Below are 24,932 nucleotides of genomic sequence, written 5' to 3'. Positions count from 1 at the left end.
TGTTTTCCCTGCATCTTCACATCATCTACCTTCTTTGCAAGTTTGTGACCAAACTTTACCTTTTTATAAGAACCTCAATCATTGAATTAGAGCCCCATCCTAATGGCCTCATCTTAACTTTACTAATTACACCTATACATTCTAGATAAGGTTACATCCTGAGGTATTGGGAGTTAGGACTTCAGCATATGAATTTTCAGGAATATAATTCAACCTATAACAGCAGTCTCAATCCAGAGGTTTTAAAACAGATTCCTTCTCTTTATCAACAGAAGACCCAGTCTCTAGGACACAAAAGATTAGTTTTTGGAGGTTGGAGGGTAGAAAATGGATCACAGAAAAGGCAAACATCATTCACTCTTTTGATGTTTGTCTCTGTTCGTTACTTAACCAGGTTATCTGCCCAGCACAACATCTAACACGTAATAGTCTTCATAAATACCTGTTGAATTGGAATGAGTTGAATTGATTAGAATTAAGCAGAAGAAAGGAGAAGAGGGACTAGATTAGAGGTGATTAGGGGCATTTACAGATGTTCCTGACAGGAACTGAAAGACATGTGCCCTTTGCAAGTAGGATGGCTGCTCAGCCAGTTTGCAATGAGCAACAGTTGTATTTGGTATGGATCAGGCATTTTCCTGGCTTAGAGGAAAAAATATTCTGACTTGGATAGAATTTGGGGGGAAGGAGGTGGGGAGACTTTGTTTATCTACACGGGACAAAAATGAATCCTATAATTCATAATGGATTGATAGTGCCATAAAGGTGCATGCTCATTTTATTCTCTCCTTGTCTCACTGTTTGCTTCTTGATGTGCATTGGTAATTTCTCCATATCTGATGAAGATTGGGTAGATTTTGGAGACAACCCTAGATGCACATCCTACCCTCTCCCCTTATTTGCCATGTTCACTTGGCCAAGATAACAAGCTTCTCTGAGTCTCAAATTTCTCATTTTGAAAGAACTCCATTGTGCAAATATTTGGTTACCTTTGACTGGGTTCTGGTACCTATCACAGAACACAATGGCGATACTTCCTTCTTGTTTAGATCAAGTCTTCCTTCATTTTTTGAACCAATTTATCAGTTTTGCTTTCTTTTGTATTATGAAGTATAGTCAGGCACCAACCTAAACCGGCTCGAGTACAAAAGAAGAAAAAGGTCATTTATTTCCTGATGCAACTGGGAAGCCAAGAATGATTGCTTCCAGGGGCTCAAATAATATCACCAGAGTTGTGTCTTTCTCTTTGTAACTCTCAGCTCAGTTAGACTCTGGTTTTACTCTCAGAAGATTCTCTTTGTAGTGGGAAAAGAATTACTGAGAAATAGCTCCAAGCTCACCACAATCTTAAAGCTTTGAATTCAGAACAAGAGATAAAATTTCTCTTGATCACTCTAGTGGGGAAAAAAAAGAGATAGAGATTCCAGGAGACTTTGGTGGAGCTTGAATCAGATATCTTTTCCTGAACTCATCACTGTGTCCCTGATATTTCAGGACTAACTGCCCGAGCCTGAGACACAAGATGCCAGCTGCAGGAAGAAGTGGGCTAGCTGTTGACTCCTAAATACATGGAAGAGGTAAGGTAAGAATTGATTCCCTCAAAGAAAGGGATGCTGGACAGATGAGAATATAATCACTGTTGTGTATAAAAGCTATCTGGCTCAATTCAAGTTATTTATGAAATGTCCTAAAAAATGTTCAGTCCCTGGTTATTTAAGATTTGTAAATAAAAAAAATAAGATTTGTAAATAAATCTCATCACAAGCATTGATATTTTAGCTGGACATACATAGCAGACTGAAAAAACTACAAGCTCTGAAGGGTAACTATGTGTTTCTTAAATGTGAGCATGCATGCGCACATGCCACATACACACACATACACACATGTATACACACCCCAAAGTAAGGGTTTCATTGTCTGTGTAATTACGTTCAAACACTTCAGTGTGGTGTTCATGGCTTTTCCTGAAATACTATAAAATATGATCCCATATAGCTGGGGTTTAGAGATTGTATCCTGCTTTGGAGCTTGTAATACTGGGATTTGGGGACTTTTCTGAGCCTAGGTCAGAAATGAGTAAATCAATGAATAAGGCTAAGAGAATTCTGACCTGTCTGGGTGTTTTAGGCCCAAAGGTGTAGATATAGAGAGGCTCTCTAGAAATCTGTCTGCATGGAAACTAAGATTCCTCCTGAGGAAAAAACAAAACAAAACCAAAAAACTAAAATTGTGTGCTCTACTGGGCAAATATATGTCTGGGCATATTTAGGAGAAGTCTGCACAGGCCTGAGGATGCCCTCAGGAAAGCATTCCTGCCACCAGGAAAAGGAGTTTAGTACTACCACCGGCAGCCAGCAGCAAAACCTTAGTTCTTTGTGGGGAAAGATGTCTTCCTGCAGCATGGGATTGCCCTTCAATCATCCTCCTGTTCGGCCTCCCCTGGGTGAAATATGAGTCTTTTAAAGGGAGAGTAGCTATAACAAGTCTAAGACAGCAGGTGCTCCAGTGACATCACATGCACCTATCTGGCAGAAAGTATATCAAGGCAGAGAGAACTGTTCTCTATACCTCCCAAGAGATGCTGCACTGCATGATCCTTTGTCATGGGGCCCCGTGGAGCAGAGGTGGTCTTAGAGAGGTCCTGTTGTACCCAGAGGAGCAGCAGTGGTCACAGGCAAGAGCAGGGAACTGTAGCATCCAAAGAGCCCTGGACGCCTCAAGGGAGTTCTAGGGGATAGCAGCGGTGCCCTCTATGGAATAGTGGTGGCCTCTAGAAGGGAATCATCTTCCCAACCCCCTTACTGCCTGTGCAAAGCAAATTAGCTCTATTCTGGCTCCTCCTACAACCTAATTTCCTCTCCTCCGACTCTTAAAGGTATCTTCAATTATCTGATCGTTATACTGAATGTAATGATGATGTCAATCGAGAGTCTGAAGTAAGAGGATTTTAGCCTCAATCCTGGGGTATAAGTGCCGAAGAGTAAATTTTGAGGCTGTTCATGTGTATAAATAATTGTTTTCTTCATGCACACACAAACACACACAGAAAAGACTGAATGAATATACAACAGAAGTTTAATTCTGGTGTGTATAGTTAGTTGTCTCTAGTTGGTGAGATTATGAATATTTTTTCTTTTCATTTATCTCTTTTATTTCCTTTTCTATTTCTTTTTCTTTTTTTCTCTTTTTTTTTGCGAGGGGGCTTATCTGTATATTCTCAATTTGCTGTCATTTGTTTTGCTTTTACATTTTTAAAAAAGGAGACATTTTATTTTATTTTTTTTTTTAAAAGGACACATTTTATTTTTTTTTTTTTAAGATTTTATTTATTTATTCATGATAGTCACAGAGAGAGAGAGAGGCAGAGACACAGGCAGAGGGAGAAGCAGGCTCCATGCACCGGGAGCCCGATGTGGGATTCGATCCCGGGTCTCCAGGATCGCGCCCTGGGCCAAAGGCAGGCGCCAAACCGCTGCGCCACCCAGGGATCCCAAAAGGACACATTTTAAAAGCAAATAAAAAACTCAAAAAAATCTCCTGTCCATTGTTAAGCACCAGTTTTGAATATAACCCTTCAATGGAGCGGTTTCTTTCTTTTCCTCCTCCTCCACCTGCCAATCAAATAATGAGGACTTCCAATCCTCAGTGGGGGCAGCACCACCACCTCTGCAGATGCTGAATTCGCCTTCAACAAATGTTGGCTGTCTGTTGAATGTACCCAGCCTGGGGCCTTAAATTAGTCACATAATACTTCCAACTCTTAATTCCATTAAATTTAACAACTTTTGATTGAATGTCCAAGTGCTATGCTGGACCATGGCCCTTTGTATATACAAAGATGTACTTAATGAACCCAGCAGGAATGCCTGAATTAAAGTGTGAGCCCACCTGCCTCGTTTAATGCACAGCACAGCCCACCTGCCTCGTTTAATGGTGCTCCCACTCCATTCTAGGTCCCTAAGCCTGTTTATTGCCTGTTCTTTTTTTTTTTTTTTAATTTCAATTCAGTTTGCCAACACGTATTACATCATTAGTTTCAGATGTAGTTTTCAATAATTCATTAGTTGCATATAACACCCAGTGCTCATCCCATCATGTGCCCTCCTTAATGCCCATCACCCAGTACCCTGTCCCCCCACCCACTTCCCCTCCGGCAACCTTCAGTTTGTTTCCTAGACTTAAGAGTCTCTCATGGTTTTTCTCCCTCTCTGATGACTTCCCATGTAGTTTTCCCTCCCTTCCCTTATGGTTCTCTGTACTATTTCTTATATTCAACATATGAATGAAACCATATGATAATTGTCTTTCTCTGATTGATTACACTCAGCATAATACCCTCTAGTTCCATCCATGTTGATGTAAATGGTAGGTATTCATCCTTTCTGATGGCTGAGTAGTATTCCATTGTATATATATACATCTTTATCCATTCATCAGTCAGTGGACATCTTGACTCCTTGCCTGTCCTTTTGAGCGAGCTCATTGTCTCCTACAGAGAGAGATTGGGAACTGGCATTCCATGCTATGTGCAAAATAATCTATTAGGATGATGGATGGAAACATTAGAAATTTAACTTACATTTACTTTTAACCTAAAACAAAAGGAAAATGAAGCTTTACCAGTATTGTATTTCATATTGGTTGACATACCCTCTTAACTTGTAGTAGATGATTGTCACTTGTGGTGCTAGAGGGATTCTAAGGCAAGAGGAAGATATTTGACCCAGGAGGAAGTTGATTAATGGCCTCCATCTCAATTAACTTGGCTTGCCATAACAAAATACCACAGGCTATGTGGCTTAAGTGACAGGAACTGATTTCTCACTGTTTTGGAGACAAGAAGTCCAATATCAGGGTGCCAGCATGGTTGAGGTCTGGTGAGGCTCCTTTATCTAGCTTGCAAGGAGCTGTCTTCTTATTCTATCTTCATGTAGTAGAAAGGGAGAGAACTCTGGTTTCTCTTCTGGTAAGGGCACTCATTCCATCACAGGGCCCCACCCTCATGACCTCTTAAAGTCTTTACCTCCAAATACTGTTACACGGGAAGCTAGGCCTTCAGCATATGGACTCTAGGGACACCTATACAGCATATCTACCCTAAATGCATTGGCTTTCAGTTTTCACAGTTTCGTTTCATGAATTTGAGATTATATATCTGTCTTTAAATCATTGCTCACAAAATTGAATACTGGCTCAGAAAGATTCCTGCCGTAAGGACTCCCTGGATTAATGATATTATGAAAAATAGAAACAAAAATGAGAAATCTACATCTCTGAATTTCTACTCTTGGTTTGAATCTTTTTATAGACAGAGCATTAGCTGAGTTGCTACTGATAGAGCCACTAAATGGAGATATATATTTAACAGACATTATCAGGAAATGTTTCCTAAGTATATTATCGCACAAGTTTTAGTGTTCCAATATTCTGGTATGTAGTGTTTTATCAAGTATTGAAACACTGGTATTTTTGATGGGGTGGTTTCAGGGGTCCAATATAATTATTTTTATATTAAAAAATCTAAAATCTGTACTATTTCTTTTTAAAAAACTTTCTTTTTGAAAGATTTTATTTATTTATTCATGAGAGACACAGAGAGAGAGACAGAGAGAAAGAGTCAGAGACACAGGCAGGAGAAGCAGGCTCCATGCAAGGAGCCCGTCGTGCTTTCTTTAAAATCAGTGTAGTTTACCATAATTTTTGCAAAAAGTTTACATTTCTTTAAAAAAACACTTAATATGTCCTCAAAATAATGAAACATCAAAGGGAATATTGGAAGAGGAAGGAGCCAAAGGAAAATATTTGGTATTCACTTGTCTCTCTCTCCTCACTGTTTCTCAAAAGTTTTCCAGGAACCAAGGCAAATTGGTGCTAATTCCTCACACTTTGGATTGCATTCTAAAAAATCACATATATTCCACTTTTGATTTTCATTATACTGTATTAGTTTATATTTAATATTTGAGTTATTTTTGCATAATGCTTTATTCTTTCTGTAAATATATTTTTGAATATTTGTTTTTAACTTTTTATAAATTGGCTTTAAATTGTTATTTTTCAATACAGTTATATTTTTGTATGTTTGCAATATGGTGAATATTTAGCTTTACTGACTTTTTATATTATGAATTTTAAACCTATGAATTAATAAAATACCTAAGTGCATAACCATGCTTTTATAATACACAAAATGAGCACCAAAATACTTGATTTTCATTTGACTGTTTTCTACTTTAAGTAAATGGTTAATACGACTATAAAACTAAAAAAAAAAAAAAAAAAAAAAAGACTATAAAACTATCACAAGTAGAAAGATTTTAAAATACTGGATATCTTCTGAATGTTTTAAGTTTTTAATATTTTATAATGAAAGTAATTTATTAATAGTTTATTCAGAAAATTATTTATCTTTATTTTTTATTTTTTACTTATTTTTAAAGTTTCCATTTATTTATTCATGAGAGACACAGAGAGAGGCAGAGACACAGGCAGAAGGAGAAGCAGGCTCCATGCAGGGAGCCTGATGTGAGACTCCATCCCAGGACCCCGGGATCACACCCTGAGCCAAAGGCAGACGCTCAACTGCTGAGCCACCCAGGGGTCCCAGAAAATTTTTATTTAGATCTATATATTGAAGGTGGCTATTCAATAAGATTTACTAATAGGAAGTACAATTAAATAAAAGCTTGGAGACAGTTTACTGTTTCAAACTATAACATTTATGTCGTCAGAGGATTTTTTGAAGAAAATTCGGCACATAAACCCAATAAAAACTCTGAATATCTGAAAAAAATATTTTTGGAAGATTTTGAGAGTTCCTAAATTTATCGCACTTGGTTCTAGTCATGCTTTCTCCTACTTAATGCTAATCCTCCCTACCTCCCCCCACCACCACACCCCCTTAATCTCCTTAATAGTAGCTAGACCCAAAGAAAGTCATTTGACTACTTCCATTTTCCATGGCATCTTGTAACATATTCATTCAGGTCATTACTGGAAGGGGAAAATGAGAAAATATTCCTTGGCTTTTGTTCAGATGTTTCAACTGTCTGAATAGCCTTCCCTGAATATCTGGTCTATGAGGTCATTTGGCTGAAGGCTTCCCTCTGTCACAGGGTGCATGTAATAAAACTATCAGAGAGCATATAGAGTCAGTCCAAACACTCATTGCTCTGTGTTGCCTTAAACAAAGAAACAGGGAGAGCTTGTATTCCTAAAGAATAGAGGATTATTAAGATGTTCTCTGCTTTGGGAAATGTTCACTTGCAGATGGAAAAGGGGCTGATTGCTGGCATCAGGTACAGATGATTTATAGCCTCAAGTGCCCAGAATTTATCACATACATGAAGCCCAGCGCCACCCTTACCCACTTTAATGTTTGCAACTTCAAAGAGACAATGAGTCACTACTGGGAAAGAGAGTACTTTAACTACACTGGCAGTCCTGGATTTTGTGCTGAATTCCACCCCACTAGGCTTGAGTCTTCAGGAAAACATGGGAACAGTGATCCTGATTTGTCATTTCTAACTGTATGCCATTATATGTTGATTCACAAACATTGTCTCCATTCTTTCTGAGGAAGCCTTCTTCAAATAGGACTCACACTTAGACCACGTGTAAATTTGGATAATGATTAGCTTGAGTGTTAAGAAAGAATTTGGCACAGTGCCTTGCAAAACCCATGGAGCTATAGGACAGACTGCTTTTATCCTAAGCATGGATCAAATCTGGAGATGAGAAGAAACATGCCTTCCAAGAATGCTTTTCTAAAACGTTGCTGGGCAGAGACGCAATTGAAGAGAAATCTGACACGTAACTGGAATATATTAGGTAACTTACTCCAATTCATAATCAAAAGCAGTCGTCATTTGATTGAAGTAGAAAACCAAGGAGGAAGTTGCTTTGCTCTACTACATGAATCCTTTGAAGTTACAAACATCTATACCTGCAGATAAATTCCCAACAGAGACCACGTGTTATTAGACCTCCTAATTGTGATTTAATTTTTTGTTTTAAATGTAAGAGTCTTTTGAGAATGGAAAACGTGAACATCTAAGAAAGGAATTAACTAAGATAGTATAAAGTATGCAGTGAATCTGATTCATAAATGTCTTACGGTCCCAGGCCTAATGGTTTCTTAAAGTCATGGCTCATGGTTCCATGGTCCGTCCATGGTACTCTGTTAGAGCAGCCCAAATGGACTAAGACAACCACAGAAAGCTCCTAGTAGGGCACCCAGGTTGGTGGTAGACTCTACCTTGAAATAATGTTTGGTAAATTGAATTGACCACAACTGAGTCTCAATTTCTCAGGGATTATGATATATCTATAACTATATACACACAATTTCATATATAGGTCTTGTCATGTAACTTTCCATCCAGAGCCTGAAATGAAAATGAATATAGGCAACTATTGTTTAAAACACACGTGATACCTTTTTTTACCAATATATTTCTGTTAGCCTTATCATGTTTTTTTTTAATTCTGTGTTTTTGATACTTTGTCATCGGGAGCTCTGCTAACCCTGGGGGGACTGCCTCTCCCAGGGCTCTCGAATTCTCAGAGATAGCAAATATCTTGCTGTGAGTGTGCCTTTCATAGGCAAACCATCCATTTGGGCACCCAGACTCCCAACCACCAACTTGGTAGAGCTCTCCTACTCCAGGCCACAATTACCCCGCCTTAGCCATGCCAGGGCCAGAAAACCAGAAACAATCCCTCCGTCCCAGAGCCTGCTGAATCAGGAGGCGGGCAAGAAGGCGGGGGAGCAGGGTCCCCAGGTCACCGGGCCCCCAACTCACCTCGGTAACTTTCAAACCATCCTGAAAACCTACGAATTCGACCCGAGATTTAAAGACAGCACAGCTGGAACGCTACACAGAGAAGGGTTTGCGCTTCTAACAAGGCAGGACGGTGGGAAAAAAATAAAGAAGAGTCCAGTGGGGGAGGGGCCGCGAGGCGCGGGGCTGGGGGGAGCCTCCCGGCCAGGAGGGAAAGGCGCTCAGCAGGGACGCGGCAGAAGCGCGGGGGGCAGTGGGGCCTCCAGGTCCGCGGGGGCGCCGGACACGGCCGGGATCCTGCGCCCCCGGGACAGGCGGAGCCGTGCGGGTCAGCGCCCCCCACCCCGGGGCATCCAGGCCCCTGCGGACTGGGAGCTGCCTCCAGGGCTGGGGACCTGGCCGCCGCCCGTGGGGTTGTCCCTCCTGGTGTCACCCTGTGCCCGGAGGCCTCGCCGGGTCAACAGCTCCCGCTGAGCCGGGCACCTGGCGGGGGGCGGGGCAGCTCCCCAGGTGCACACACCTGAGAGTCAACACAGCGGCCCTCCCCCAGACCCGCTGGAAGGGCGGGGGGAGAGCAGGTTCTTGACGAGTGGGCTGGGAAGCTCCAGGGGAAGGCGAGGGATTTACAGTACATAGAACCAGAGGATACGCCTCCTTGGGTTTTTTTCATCCTTTTTCCAGTACAACCCGTTTTTATATCAGACTGTAAATTTCCAATATTTTCTTCTCTTTACCCACCTTAACTGCACTATTTTACCAGCTCTTCATTTTTAAGATTCTTCCTTTTTGACTTTCATATTTCTACAATTACAGGTCCTAGACATATTTTCCACTTCTAGATTCCCTTCAACATACTCAACTTAATTTTGAGAGATATACAAGTTTTTTGTTGTTGTTGTTTTGTTTTGTTTTGTGTTTTTTTTCTTACCTCTGCCTCATTTTGTTCTACAATGGCGGAAGTTAATACCTTCTAAAACATGACCAGCACGCACCCAGACCAAGTGGTGTACCATGCTGTTTCATTCTGTGAGGTTCCTCATTCCCATTCTGCCCCCCCTCTTTTATCTCATTTAAGTGTTGGTGGTCAATGTTGGGGCCTTCTACAAGTATTTCTGGTTTATATAAATTTGGGACTGAGCATCTTCTAACATACACAACTTAATATACTCAGAACCAAGAGAATCACCCTCTAGAACCCTCAGGTAGACTACATTCTCCTTCCACTACTTCTCCATTCTTCACCACCATCATCTCCCAGTCCTCCCCCCGCCCCAACCCACTTTTTAATCTTTTTTTTTCTTTTTTCCCTTTACTTTATTTCTTCTCTTTTTTTTCTTTTTTCCTTCTTTAGGATTTTTGGCCTTTTATGTTTTACTACTTTGTTTTAAAATTTATTTTTCACTTCAGTGGTCTTTTGTTTCATTTTGTTCTGATCGTCTTTTTCATTTTCTGACCTCATCAGAATCATCTAGGGTGAAATTTGCTTAGATCATGGTTGATATTCTTGACTCAGCGTGCTCGTACAGCCACTCTGCACTGAACAAAATGACTAGATGGAAGAATTCACCACAAAAGAAAGAATCAGAAACAGTACTCTCTGCCACAGAGTTACAGAATATGGATTATAATTTGATGTCAGGAAGCCAATTCAGAACCACAATTACAAAGCTACTGGTGGCTCTGGAAAAAAGTATAAAGGACTCTAGAGATTTGGTTAGCAGACTTTAGATCTAATCAGACCAAAATTAAAAATAAATTAAATGAGACTCATTTCAAACTGGAGGTCCTAATGATGAGGGTTAATGAGGTAGAGAAAACAGTGAGTGACATAGAAGACAAGTTGGTGGTAAGGAGGGAAGCTGAAGGGGGAAAAAAAAAAAGAAAAACAATTAAGAGACCATGAGGAAATGCTAAGGGAAATAAATGATATCCTGAGAAGGAAGAATCTATGTATAATTGGAGTTCCAGAAGACACCAAGAGGGAGAGAGGGCCAGAAAATATATTTGAACAAATTATAGCTGAGAACTTCCCTAATTTGGGGAGGGAAACAGGCATTCAGATCCAGGAGATAGAGAGGTCCCCCCCAAGTCAATAAAAACTGTTCAACGCCATGACATTTAATAATGAAACTTGTAAATTCCAAAGATAAAGAGAAAATCCTTAAAGCAGCAAGAGACAAGAGATCCCTATCATATATAAGGAGAAGTATTAGATTAACAGCAGACCTCCCCACAGAGACTTGGCAGGCCAAAAAGGGCTGGTGGGATATATTCAGGGTCCTAAATGAGAAGAACATGCAGCCAAGAATACTCTATCCAGCAAGGCTCTCGTTCAGAATAGAAGGAGAGATAAAGAGCTTCCAAGATGGGAAGAAACTAAAAGAATGTGACCACCAAACCAGCTCTGCAAGAAATATTAAGAGGAACTCTGTAAAAGAAAAAGGAAGGCCAAAGAAACAATCCACAAATTAGGGACTGAATAGGTATTATGATTCATATCTTTCAATAGTTACTCTGAACTCAAATGGGCTAAATGATCCCATCAAAAGACGCAGGGCTTTGGACTGGATAAAAAAGCAAGACCCATCTATATGCTGTCTCTAAGAGACTTGTTTTAGACCTAAGGACACCTACAGCCTGAAAATGAAGGGGTGGAGAGCCATTTACCATTCAAATGGTCCTCAAAAGAAAGCAGGGGTAGCAATCCTCATATCAGATAAATTAAAGTTTATCCCAAAGACTGTAGTAAGAGATGAAGAGGACACTATATCATACTTAAAGGGTCTATCCAACTAGAAGACCTAACAATCATGAATATTTATGCCCCTAATGTGGGAGTTGCCAAGTATATCAATCAATTAATAACCAAAGTAAAAAGAAACTTAGATAATAATACACTAATAGTAGGAGACTTCAACACAGCACTTTCTGCAAATGATAGAATTTCTAAGCACAACATTATCAGAGAAACAAGGTCCTTAAATGATACACCAGACCAGATGGATTTCACAGATATATACAGAACTTTCCATCTGAATGCAACTGAATACACATTCTTCTCAAGTGCACATGGCACTTTCTCCAGAATAGACCACATACTGGGTCACAAATCAGGTCTTAACCGATACCAAAAGATTGGGATTGTCTCCGGCATATTTTCAAACCACAATGCTTTGAAACTAGAACGCAATCACTAGAAGAAATTGGGGAGAAATTCAAACACATGGAGGCTAAAGAGCATCCTGCTAAAAGATGAATGGGTCAACCAGGAAATTGGAGAAGAATTAAAAAGATTCATGGAAACTAAGGAAAATGAAGATACAACCATTCAAAATCTTTGGGATGCAGCAAAAGCTGTCCTAAGAGGGAAATACATCTCAATACAAGCCTCCTTCAAAAAATTGGAAAAAACTCAAATACACAAAGTAACCTCTTACCTAAAGGAACTGGAGAAAGAACACCAAAGTCTGCTGAATTATTCGAAGTAGCCTATCCTATCCCTGCTTCCTTTGTCTTGCCAAATTCTTTCTGAAGAAACCACAAAGACTTTTGCCATAGAACCCCCTCTCCCTCTGTCTCCTGACAACGCCCAGTACTTCCCACCCCCAACAGCTTTGGCATGATGTGTCCCCTCCTCCTGGGATCAGTGAGTGTAACAAACTGTCTTTTCAATGGTGGTAATGAAACCTACATTTTAAAACATAGCCTAATGATATTTTTTTAAGATTTTATTTATTTATTCATGAGAGACACAGAGAGAGAGAGGCAGAGACACAGGCAGAGAGAGAAGCAGGCTCCACGCAGGGAGCCTGACGTGGGACTCAATCCCGGGTCTCCAGAATCACACTGTGGGCTGAAGACGGCACTAAACTGCTGAGCCACCCAGGCTGCCCTAGCCTACTGATATTGTTTCCTTTGTTGTAGCAGACTAGATTTTCTCCAAAAAAACCTCCAGGTATAAATCATAAGAATGTTGAATGAAATGAAATGTAAAAACATATTTTAAAATGCATTGGCTGGCTCACTAGAAAGGAAAGGAAAGCCAAACTGATAAAAAACTCAATTCCAGACAAGTAAGCAAGCTGATGCCAAGGATATCCATACATTAGTGGGATAGGATATCCAGAAATCTCTAGTGCCTATATTTTCAGTTTTAGTTGGCTTTACACAGGAGGCAAAAGGCAAAACTTAGAGCTCACACAAGATGAGAAGTCACTCTCCTAAAAGGGACTCCTCAAGAGTGTTCCCCTTGCTGGATAAAGTAGAAAAGATAAAACCCCACAAACCAAGTTAGTCTTGGTTAGAGAAGACCACAAGGCCTAATTCTTCCTCTTCCTCCTCCCACGTTGGCCATCTCATCAAGGTAGTTATGCTGTGATTGTAAGTTATTGAAATTTGCCATTTAATATCTTTGAAACTATGGACAAGTCATTACACCTTCCTGAGCCTTGGCATCCTCATCAACAAAGTAGGCATAAGCATGGCACCTACCTCCTAGGATCACTGTAAAGACTAAATAAGATAACCTTTATAATTTAAATTTATAACTTAACACAGGGTTCAGCATGTTATGTTCCATAATTGGAACAGTGTCATTACCTTCTCAACTGGGGAAGTTAAAATTAAGAGTTTTATAGATACATCACCTGGGGGCATGAGAATGACCAGATTTTCCATAAGTTTGCTGATACAACTGAGATATCCAGAAACTTCTGCATGTTGTTAGTATGCACAGAGGCTTCAAGCCATATTTGAGAAAGGGAATGCTGAGCTAAATCAAGTTACATATTCATTTGTTTGTTTATTCCATAGCAACTCCTTTCTCCAAAAGATATTTGAAATAGCCAGAAGAGAAATAGAGATAATACAGCAGGAAATAAAATTCAATGTGGAAAATACATTTCAAGAGGAGAATAAAGGTAAGAAAATCAAAATATACAGTATATGACATGAAGAAAAATTTGTAATGTAGTCTTAAATTTTTGATATCTGAATCATTTCTGTTGTCTTTGAATCCAAAGAAACTCAATCTGGAACAGAAAGAGGGCATCAAAGCTTTTGTCTATTCCTCATCTCATGAGATAATTCCTGGCTTCCAGCAAAGCCTTTTATGGAGGAATAATTACGTGCTTCTTTTAAAAATGGCCAGAAGACATCTTTAAGCATCTAAGAGCCTTGAAAGGACCTACACAATTCTTTTGTCAGCCTTTATACTTTAGGAACCTACAGTGTAGCTAGAGGGTCACAGTGTTGGGTCCTGGTCTGTAGTGGGCATCTATTGTGTTTTTGTGACTCCTTAGCACCCATGCTATATTTGTGGAATTTCCTGCCTTATTGATCCTGCCTCTCCAAAGGAGAAAACTCTTCTTTCCTCCTTTTTATGGCTTATCTGACAGAGACTCTGCCAGTCAGAGAGACCCGTGTGAGGCTTTGAATCAGAAGCAGCAATGGTAAGGAGGCAGACACCATGCAGAATCCATTTTATTTCTGACAGGATTGTAGCTGAGACTGCAAAGTCCAACACCTGGCCCCATGGGGAGCATTGGTGCTCCTAGAAGATTAGTGCAGGTACACTAATTCATTGCCAGACACAGAAGTGGAATTGTTGGAGACTAGCATCTAGGGCTTAAGAGCTGTAAGTAGTTTTCTTGACAGACGTGCTCTGCTGCATGGCTTGGGAGTTGTTTCTAGAAGCTCATCTCAAACCCAGTACCCCAGACTTCTCAGCGATTTGTTAGGCACTCAAAGAGCACCCTTTCAATGAACATCCATTCTGTCAGGGTCTGCTTCTGTTGCTTGAAACAAAGGACATTGACTGATACTCATTTAGTCCACCTGATCTGTTAGCAGAGATAACTTCTAGGGACCACTATTATGGAAGAGTCTCTTCATTTTTTTTTGTATTGTTTTTACTTACATGTAATTTAAATTTGTTTTAAAAAGTTAAAAATTCAAGCTGTGGCCAGGATGATTTTGTCTTTGGGGCCATCAGTCTACCTACTGAGAGACTGAATATACAAATGGACAATGGCCAGATGATATATAAAAATAGAATTCTGACTCATAATCTACAGCAACCAGTACTTACCTGCAGCAACCAGTCCAGGAAACCAAACAACAACCTCCATAGCAATTAGCCCTAAAAGATCCAGACTTGGCCAGTAACTGACAGTTTCCCTAGTTTTTGTCTGTTTCCAAAGTAGGACCAACCAGAGAGTCAAATATGTTCCCCTAACTGTCACACAAGATGTCCCACTTCTAGGTAGCCTGCCTCCACCTTCTCCATGCCGACTGCTCCAATGAAGGCATATGAAGCTTTCCCTTTTTCCACTATAGGCTTTTCCACTTCTCTGCCTGCCTTTGAGTCTGCCAAACACCATCTATGGTGACTGGCTCTTTTAAACAGCAAGTTCTGAAGAAACAGTGTTTTTTTGGTTCTAATTTGGATGGTCTTCATTTATGTCCACCTTTCCAGGGCTTTATTTCCACCAGTGCTTGTTGCTATAGATGATGGTTTGACCAGCACTGTGAGCTGCCTGCACTTTTCACTGCCTCTACCTCTGTTCCCTCCACTGTTCCAGTAAAGCCCCATTCCTCAACAAGTGCCATTTGCCTTGAGTCATTCAGTAGAAAATAATGGACACTCATGGAAAGGAGTTGGCTCTAACATTTATTCCTCTCCTTGTGCTATTTTCACAGTCCCTAAATCTGATACTAAAGAGAAAAATTATTATGTGTTAAGGTCATAGGGATTAAATATAATGTAAAGCAGCATAGTATAAAAACATACAATGAATTCTATTATTTTAAGACTGTGTTTAATGAAGCATGTAATGGCTGTAAAACAAAGTTTCTGTTTTCAAAATTAATTTTAAAAAAGAGGCTTTTATAACATCTGTTCTCAAAATAACAAATTATTTTGCATCTCAATTGTACGTAAGTTCCCAAGGTATTAAATGAATAATGTATAACTAGTTTCTTAGAGTTGCATTTGAATAGTTTTCTAGTTATTTGAGTATTATTAGATAAATTATGAAGAATTTGGTACAATAATCCTATTGTTTTTATCTTGAATAATTGGAGTTAGCTTTTTTTTAAAAAAAAAGAGTTAGCATTTTTAAATGGACCATCTACCTATACCAAATTAATATTTCAGGCTTTTTGCAGTCTTGCGTATTCTTCATTTCACTCTTTATTCCTCTTCTAAATCGTTATATTTTAAAAAGGTGTCATTTTAGTGTCAGTGCATGGAGAAGATTGTCAATTAAAAGAGGAAAATTCAAACAATATCCTGTAAGTACCTTGCCTGCTTTGGATTGCATTTTCTTTTACTATTTAAAAAATCATCTCATTGCCAAATCTCATCAATTCTAAAGCACATTTCCCCCCTGAGATTTAACATATATGAAAGACAAATGTGTTTTATAAGCAATGGCATGTCATAGTTTATTTGACTGCATTTTTTACTGGCTGGTGATTCATAAAATAATGACGTTTGTGATAATTGACACATCTTAAATCCAGTGAAATATGATAGAGACTTATTATACAGTTTTTTGTTTTGTTTTGTTTTGTTTTGTTTTTTTGGTATTCTAAAAGGTAATATGTACCAAAGAAATACAACAGCTCCTGAATGAGGACACCAGCTTTCCAAATGTGTCATATGGAGCTCTTGGGTTTCTTGTGAGGAGGGCAGCAGTTGGGTCACCAGGGCCACAATGCTGTCCTTGTGCTCGTTCTTTTTCAATGAATAAGCCCTCTCTATAAGCTTTCTTGAGATGAGAGGCTTTGCTGTTAATTACAACACAATGTGAGTTTGATAATCAGTGGCCAGGTCTGAGATTGATTCCCCTTAGCAGAATAAAAATAAGGATTCCCCTTTGAGTTCCTACTCTGTGATGGGCCCAGAACTAGATATTATACTTACAGGGCAGGGGATTTTTTTGAGGTACTACTTTGAGTTTTGTGGTCTCTGAGTTTACCGCTCTTCTCTCTCCAATTTCTAGCAGGTAGTCAGATTTGTGTTCTCTTTACCCATGGGAGTTTTGTGGCAGGACCAGAAGCCCTTCCTAGTTTATATAAACATCTCAACTCCTTAAAGATGGCACTGGCTATGCTCCACATCCAGTCACCTCCCCAGACCAGGAAGAGGTCTAGGTCTGTGTCCAGCATTATAGTCCCCTCTTTGTAGGTGGCCTGAGAAGATGGATTGACTCCAAATATACAAAGGATGCTGGGATCCAGGCACAAACTCTTATTCTCTGTAGTAATCTTGACAAAGATCTTCTCCTTCATGAAGTTCCTCTGAGCCCTCTGCTTGACTTGGCCAAACTTGGGCTTCTGTCCTTTTAGAGTCTGAATTTAGTGAAAATCCTGCTAAGCCATTTTAGCTAGAATCCCCCACTTTTGAGATCTGATCTGATCTAATTGCTCATCCTTCATCATCCCCTGGTGATAGCTGATCACCCTGGCTGGCCTTCAGTAAGAATCTTGATGGGTCAGTTTAGCAAGAATTACCCTACTGTCTGAGTAATTTTCTGTCCACCAACCCTCAATTCCAACTCTGTTCCTTGGCTATGAATCCCACTTTTCCTTGTCATATTTGGAGTTGAGTCTGCTCTCTCACTCTCCAACTACAGAGCTCCATTGTAGTAGTCTACACCTATTGCAATAGTCCTGAATAAAGTCGGCTTTGCCATTTTAACATGTGTTGGAATATTTTGTTTCTTTGACAGCTTGTGCCCCAAGGTGGCCAAAATGGAGAGCAGAGCCACCAGACCTACAGAGACAGGGAATGTCTCCTTGGCACCCAGGAGAGCAGATGTCTAGAGGAGTCTTCAACAAATGCAGGATGATGACAGGAGAGGAGAGAGATCCCTAGGAATGGCTATGCTTGAACTTCACACCAGTCTGGTAGGTAGAGACTTGGAGAAGATTTAAGTTGATTTAAGGAAAAAAAAAATACACTTTCTGCATAGCAAAATTTGGGCTTGAAAATTCATATCATGATTTTATCCCATTCAACTTCACAGCATCTGAAAGGTTAGTGTTATACCTATTTTACAAATGAGGTCCTGAAGACTCAGAAAAGAGGAGAGATTGGCCCAACTCTTCTGTGTGAGCCATGAGTACTAAAAGGAATAGCAGACTATATGTTCTGGCATAACTATTTAATTCTTCATATGACAATTATTTCCTTGTATAATCATTAGTTAAAGGTATGCTTTCTGTTTGTTTTCTTTTTAAGTGTGTTGAGTCATTCAGGAAAGGAAGCCTGTTTGGGGAATAGTTCCAATTATGTCCAAAATATCTGAATACAAAGTAAAAAAAAATAATTAAAATAAAACATTCAACTTCATCTGAAGGATTGAGAGCCTTGTAGGCATTGTCAACATGGAAGAAGGATGAAAGACATTAAACTGTGGTTTAGCGTCCTGCTTTGTATTTGTCTTTTTTTTTTTCAAATGAAATCCAAGATGGAACTTCAATATTTAAAATGGACAAAAGTTAATGGGATCTTTGGGCAATTTAAATTTTGAATGAGGCTGAAAACCTGCTGGTGTTTGTGCAATCTATGAAACATCTTTGGAGCTCCAAGGGTATCAACACAAACCTGCAAACTAGTTTTTGGAGGAGGGTCCTAATGGAAGGGCAGTAGGCTACTGACAAAGAATGGGGACTCTGCAGTGGGATGAACTAGGTCCAAATTCTGTTTCTGGTTTTCAGGGATACATTAGATAATGTGAATGGCAAAATGCTAACAGATGGCAGCCCACAGTTTTGTTTAATCGTTTAGGAAGAAGGAACTTAAGCCCAGGAGCCCCACTTAGACTCCTTACCTTAGCAGTTGGGTAACTTAGGGCAAGTTATTTAACCTTTAAGCATCGACTTTATCTTCTGGAAAATAGAGATCATAACAGACTCTACTTCATGGATTGATGTGAGGATTAGATGAGATGGTGGATATAAAGCTCTTAGCCCAAGATCCCCACACAGTAAGCACCCAGTAAGTGGTTGCCAGTGTAGTATTATATGAAAGTATTGCTCTGCTCTTCCTTATACCCAGAAATCTACAAGTACTTTGACTTACATTCAGATAGGGACCATTCTCTTCTTCCTCTTCTTCCTCTTCTTCATCTTCTTCATCTTTCTCCTTCCTCCCCTCTCTATTCCTCCTCCTCCTTCTTCCTACATGTTTTGAATTGATCTGATGTCATAGTTCTGGAGTGCACATCTTTTCAGCCTGAACAAGAAAAAGGAGGGTTTCCCAATCTTTGTCTAAATTATCTTAGAGAAAAAGCTCAAATCTTGAGGAGAATGACTAATTATTATTCACAGCTGCACAAAAACTGGAAGGTAAATATTGGCTTTCTAGATGCAAAGCATTACATTTTCTCTAAAATTTGTGGAAAGTGGTTTTCCACTAAGAATATAAAATAGATGATTTTGTTTTGAGAGCATTTATTATTATGCAGATTAGAGATTAAACATCCAAATATCTTATTTGCTAATTCACCATTCATGAGAAAATTAGACATGCTAAAGAGTTTTCATTTTCAGAGCAAAGAATCTTAAATTCTCAACTCAAAAGGTCTACCATTGTCAAAAAGATATTTAAATGCCTGCAGTTATTTCTCAAAATCTTAAATCGAGATGAAAAGTGTAATTCGGCCTGCAATGCTGCTGCTTTTGACAAAGCACCATGATTTCTTTCTTTTTTCTTTATATGTGTGTGTGTGTGTGTGTGTGTGTGTGTGTGTGTGTGTATGCAGACATGATGGTGAAAACAGTAATTAATTTGTAAAATGGACAATTGGAAGTTCAGATCTAAAGAGGAATTTCAGTGCCAGAGAGCAATCAGAGCATTGTGTTTCCTTATCTTTCTTAATGGGTCTCAACTTCCTGTGGCCTTTGTTGCTAGGAAACTAGTCTCTCCTGAATTGAAAGCCACCTTTCTGTTATTGTTGACTCTGGAGTCTGAAAGGAACCAGGTATATCTTGAATCCTTCAGGATTAACTATCAGTAATGTGCCTGTGGATGATGGGAAAAACTCTGAGCTCAACATTCTGTAGAGAGACTGCCTAAAACCCCAGAAGTAAACCAGTTGCCTTTATAACTTCCCTTTGGAAAATTCCATTAGCCTATCCTGTGTGAAGTTAAGTCTCCTAGAAGTAGACAGATTAAAGGAAAGGAGCTGTGGTCCATTTCCCCTGCATTTCCACATTGCGTTAAGATACAGCCTACCTGGGGATCCCTGGGTGGCTCAGTGGTTTAGCGCATGCCTTTTGCCCAAGGCGCGATCCTGGAGTCCCGGGATCGAGTCCTGTGTCGGGCTCCTGGCATGGAGCCTGCTTCTCCCTCTGCCTCTCTCTCTCTCTGTGTGTCTATCATGAATAAATAAATAAAATCTTTAAAAAAATAAAAAAAAGATACAGCCTACCTTAGGAGCCCCTGGTAGGTGCTCAGGGAGCTAGATCTTCAAAGTAAGGATGCATTCCTAGGCAGATTGCGTTTGTTCTTTATAGTCCTTTTTGTATTCACAGTTTAAACCCAGAATCTGAATGCATGCTCAAGGCTTTTGAGCATCTTCAATGGTATTAAAAGTAGTGTGAGTGACCAAAATGCTTTTGCAAGAAGATGAGTTACTATGTTTTAGGAAGATGTCTTGGCCTGTGGAAGAAGATAGTGATGCAATTTGCAGCCTTGTTTTCTAAACTAAACTCAGAAATAGAGATTCCCTTTATCAGTATTTTGATTCTGATTCAATCCTAAGAGTGTACATTTCGAGGCAGATATCATGTCTATAAGATGCAAATTATCCAGTATCAGAAGTAAAGGTTCAAGTCAGGTCTTTGAGTCAGACCTGACATCCAATCTGACCAAAACTGGACATCAGCCCATAGATGGATGGGATTTAAGGAGGCCCTGAAGAGTTTGAAGAATGGCTGACTCTTTTCTTTGAATCTTTTTTACTTTTTCATTCCCAATCTATTATGCTCCCTTTTATTAGTGTGTGTGTGTGCGTGTGTGTGTGCGCGCACACGCATGTGTATGTGATTCCACTGTAACTCAGGCTTGAATTGAGCTAACATCAAAGTTGTAGAGCTCACACTTTTTCAACATGAACAAGAAAAATGAGGATTTCCCAAGTCTTTGCCTACTAGGGGAAAAAGCTCATTCTACCCCAACCCCATCCTGATATCCTGTTACTTTAAGCAGAGCATCTTGCATATGGCATCTATCATTACTTACTAGATTTACTCCAGTGGCCATTATAAGTGACCCTGGTCATGTCTAAATTATGTCCCAAATTATGTATCTTTGTTGTTGTCAGATGAAATTAAATTAGTAAAGCAAAAACAACTTAACATAGACACAGCCAAATAGCTCATAACACAGCAAACTACTTTAATATGATGCTTCAGAGGTATTTTCAACCCCTGCTATCCTAGTAGAATCCCTTTTGGTAGCTGGAATAAGGGTGTGTCATCTTCAGCTGCAACCATGGAGAGAGGTCCTGGCAGCTATGTGCCAGCTGGTCTAGAGGAAAACAGTTAGTGAAGCTGAGGGGACACCCAGCCAGCTTAGAGGACCATGGTGGCAGTGTGTATCCTCTGTTCTGGCTTCTGCCTTACTGCTGGTACAAGCTCATTCCTCGCATTCGGAATAGCACTCCCTAACCAAGCCACCAGCTAGCTCCTAGGTGCTGGGTTCAGACAGACTAGCTCAGGATTCCTACATCTCATGGATCAAGAGTCTTGATGATTTTCATTCCCCCAATCCCTTCCTTGGGGACTGGGCAGAGTCTCCTCTCATATCCCCCAAACCAAAGATCTCATGCTGCTCCCTTTCTTTGGTGGTGGAGCCATTTGCTCATCCTTCTAACACACCCACTCTTTTAAGGAGTTCTATCCTCAGTGACTCAAGAGGAAAGTTACTCTCCTAAAGGCAATTTGCTAAGTTCTTCCAAGGAATAACTGAGATATTTCTGAGATATATCTTCTGGGTAAGAAAACAGAACTCTGGCAGGGCATCATTCCATACTAAATAAGGATAAAACCATTTTCCCATTTCAGAAGTTATGTCTGCCTTTTAATGATGGGATATTTGCAAGAGCTCAGTGTTTTTTAACCTACCAATGGGCTTTGGAAACAAGCCATTTGGGTTCAAATTGTACCCTGCTGGCGGACATGGGCAATTACTTTACCTCTCTGAGCCTCAATTTCCTTCCTTATACAAATAGCAATGATAGCAGTATTCACTTTATAAAGATTATTGTGATAATCGCATGAGATAATGCATATTCTTAGCAGAGAACCTGGCATAGAATAGCATACACAATAAATTGTTTCTGTTACTGTTATCCTCATTATGCCTCACAGTATTATCCTTGAGCACTTTCTATGCATGCTCCAAGCACTGTTGGATACCAGGGAGGAAAGATGAATAAGATGTCCTACTTTGGAGGAACTCTCAGTCTACTGGAGGAATCTACATGCACAGAGTAAGGTATGGTTGTGCATTAACAGAGTAAAGAATACACTGTCTGGAGAATCTTGAGGAAGGCTGAAGACGGAGATTCAGGAAGGTTCTGCAGAGGAAGGACATGTATTTTGGCTATGGAAGGAGAAATGATGGCAGGATGAAAAAGTTATTGGGCAGTGGAGCACCTATACAGAAATAAAAGACTCTTTCTCGCTGTGTTTGGCAACTTGCAAGAGCTTGATACTAACCTTGTGCCTGGGATGCCAGGGGACGGGGTGTGGTTCCAAAGAATAAAAGCCCAGAAGTAGAAGAGATGGGGCTTGGTGTATTTTCTTTCACCAATGGCCATTTCTCATACTTTCTGGGCTCTTATATGTACCAAGACTGACAGATAAAGGTATAGTCCAGATTTGATAGTTTAGTTCTTTAGCCCTAACTAGAAGTGGAGTTGGTAGGTTTTCATGGAGATTGTCTGTGTTCTCAGATATTGGGAAAGATAATAAAGATTTCAGGTAATTCTTTTAACAAATATATCCAAAACCTACCCTCGCCTCAATTTTTAGCATCTTTCAGATCAAAATCTGACCAATCAAGCTTGAACCATCTGGATTTTTGCTGTTGTATTGGATATTAGGAACTTTAGCTGAGGATTTGTGTTAATCTGCCTAGGAGCTGGGCTGCTTATAACACTTGCTGTCATTCTTGGTGCCAGAGGTTCCAATTCCTCTATTGTCTTTGTTTTTGTCTCTCCTTGATTTTGGGCTTCCCTAAGTACTTCTTCTCAGAGAGAATGTGTATCTTGCAGCTCTTTGAACTATGATCCACTGTTTTTATACCAGAGCCCTGTTACTGTGGTGACAAGGTTGGAGAGGGATAAAATTCCATAATCTTATAATTAAATTACAATATTTCAATAGATCTCTGTCTCTGAGCTGTGACTTCCACATGTGTTTTGCCAGAGGAGTAATTTTCTTGCCCTGCTTCTCACGCAGGTCCCAGAGTGTGGTATTCCTATTCTATATTCTGAAAGCCCTGACCTATGTTGACTATGGTTCCCTCCTCCCACACACCTTCAATGAGAAAGAAAGGCTAGAGGGGGGCTGTTGTAGGAGGAATGCCCTTCCTCCACCAGAGATCATGCTGGCCATATCTTGTCCTTAGAAAGTAGGCTTTTATCATGGAGAAAGCTCTGATGGCATTTCAGCATGATTACTGCCTTCTCCCAGCCCCCCAACACAGTCCATCAAAGCCAGGAGAGGATCTTTCCTAGTTTTTCATTCTGAGAATCTGGTGTGGTTCCTGGAGGTAGAGCTCATGAGGGCCTTTCTGAGACCATAGCTCCTCCATGGGACTGTTTCTTGTGATCGTGCTAAGAGATACTCACTTGGTCTTCTTCGGTTATCAAAATCACCATTAAATGTTCCTATGAATTTATAGTTCTAGTGGCTTCTGCCCCCTATAAGTAGTTCTGGTTGCGAGTCTGTATGTGCCTTTCTATATGGCTGTTTGTCCTTCAACCTTGGTTCTCTGACAGTTTGAACACAAGTTACTAATCTTTTTGCCCAGCATTTGTTGTTCTTATAAAGATGAGAGTGATAACCTACAAGCCCTTTCCACATGGGAGCTGAAACCAGAAGTCCAAGTTGGGAATAAAAATAGTTCTTTGTGTCAGAGTTCTTTGAGGAAAATTCAATGAAATAGTACAAGTGCTTAGCATAGTATCAAGTGCGGAATAAATGTTTAGTAAATTTTTGCTATTATTATTGTATCAAACAAGATTTAAAATTTATTGCTATTCACCTACCACAAATGCTAAATATTTTACTACAGTGCATTTCTTTAAAAAAAAATAACCTAAAATAAAAGAAACTATTTTAACTAGAATATGTGAATCCAGCCAAGTAGTACAAGATTAAAATTGAACACCATCCAAATTCTAAATTATACCTCTAGTTCCAAAAATACACAACAATTCAATCTGGTCATGCTTCATTTATCAAAGCATGCTTGCCAGTGGAAATAAACATTTCAATTTCTATGATCCAGTGATTATTTTTAATGTATATTTTATATGCTAAGTATTATGTGACATAATATCGATTTTCTCTTTGTGTTTTCTCTGGAATTGTTCAAAGTACAATGAGAGTGGCAGCCAGGTAAATAGCTAATTGTAATACTGTACACTGAAAATGTAGATAAAGACATAGCAAGGAGTGAGATGGCCTGATGAAGTCAAAGCCTCTGAACTCAGTCTAGCTACATTCAAGTCTCAGGTCTGTGACTTAACTCTGCAATGAGATCTTGGGCAAAGTGCTTGGGCTCTATCTGCCTTGTTTCTCTCATCTATAAAATGGGACTAATGAAACATGTTCTAGTTTTCAATGCAGGTAGAATGCTTAGCACAGATCCTGGAGCAAAATAAGTGCTTGTCAAACTTAGCTCCAACGATTAGCTACAAACAAAATGCTATGAGGAAGAAGAACTTGAGCTTGATGGCAAGAAGTAAGCCTGGTTTCTTAAGCTATCTCGAAAGCCTGGCACATAGTAAATTCTCAGTATTGGTCAAATCAATGAATGATTGAATGAATGAATGAGTCATTAATTCTGCAGGGTATTATGGAAGATGTCCCAAGGGAGCATTTGAGCCTGGTTTTGTAGGA

At 39.6% G+C, this 24,932-nt stretch overlaps 1 long non-coding RNA gene across 1 annotated transcript; it reads left to right on the top strand.

The window, feature by feature from the left end:
- Window positions 1–1,419: 1,419 nt before the first annotated feature.
- Window positions 1,420–22,301, top strand: LOC140632947 (uncharacterized). The gene is made up of 4 exons (XR_012030594.1): window positions 1,420–1,577; window positions 13,599–13,705; window positions 17,522–17,699; window positions 22,170–22,301. It is a non-coding gene; the product is annotated as an uncharacterized lncRNA (long non-coding RNA).
- The last annotated feature ends 2,631 nt before the right edge of the window (window positions 22,302–24,932 follow it).

Source organism: Canis lupus, chromosome 5 (genome assembly GCF_048164855.1).
Source record: "Canis lupus baileyi chromosome 5, mCanLup2.hap1, whole genome shotgun sequence".
NCBI classification, from domain to species: Eukaryota; Metazoa; Chordata; class Mammalia; order Carnivora; family Canidae; genus Canis; species Canis lupus.
This window is presented reverse-complemented; position numbering and strand designations above follow the sequence as displayed.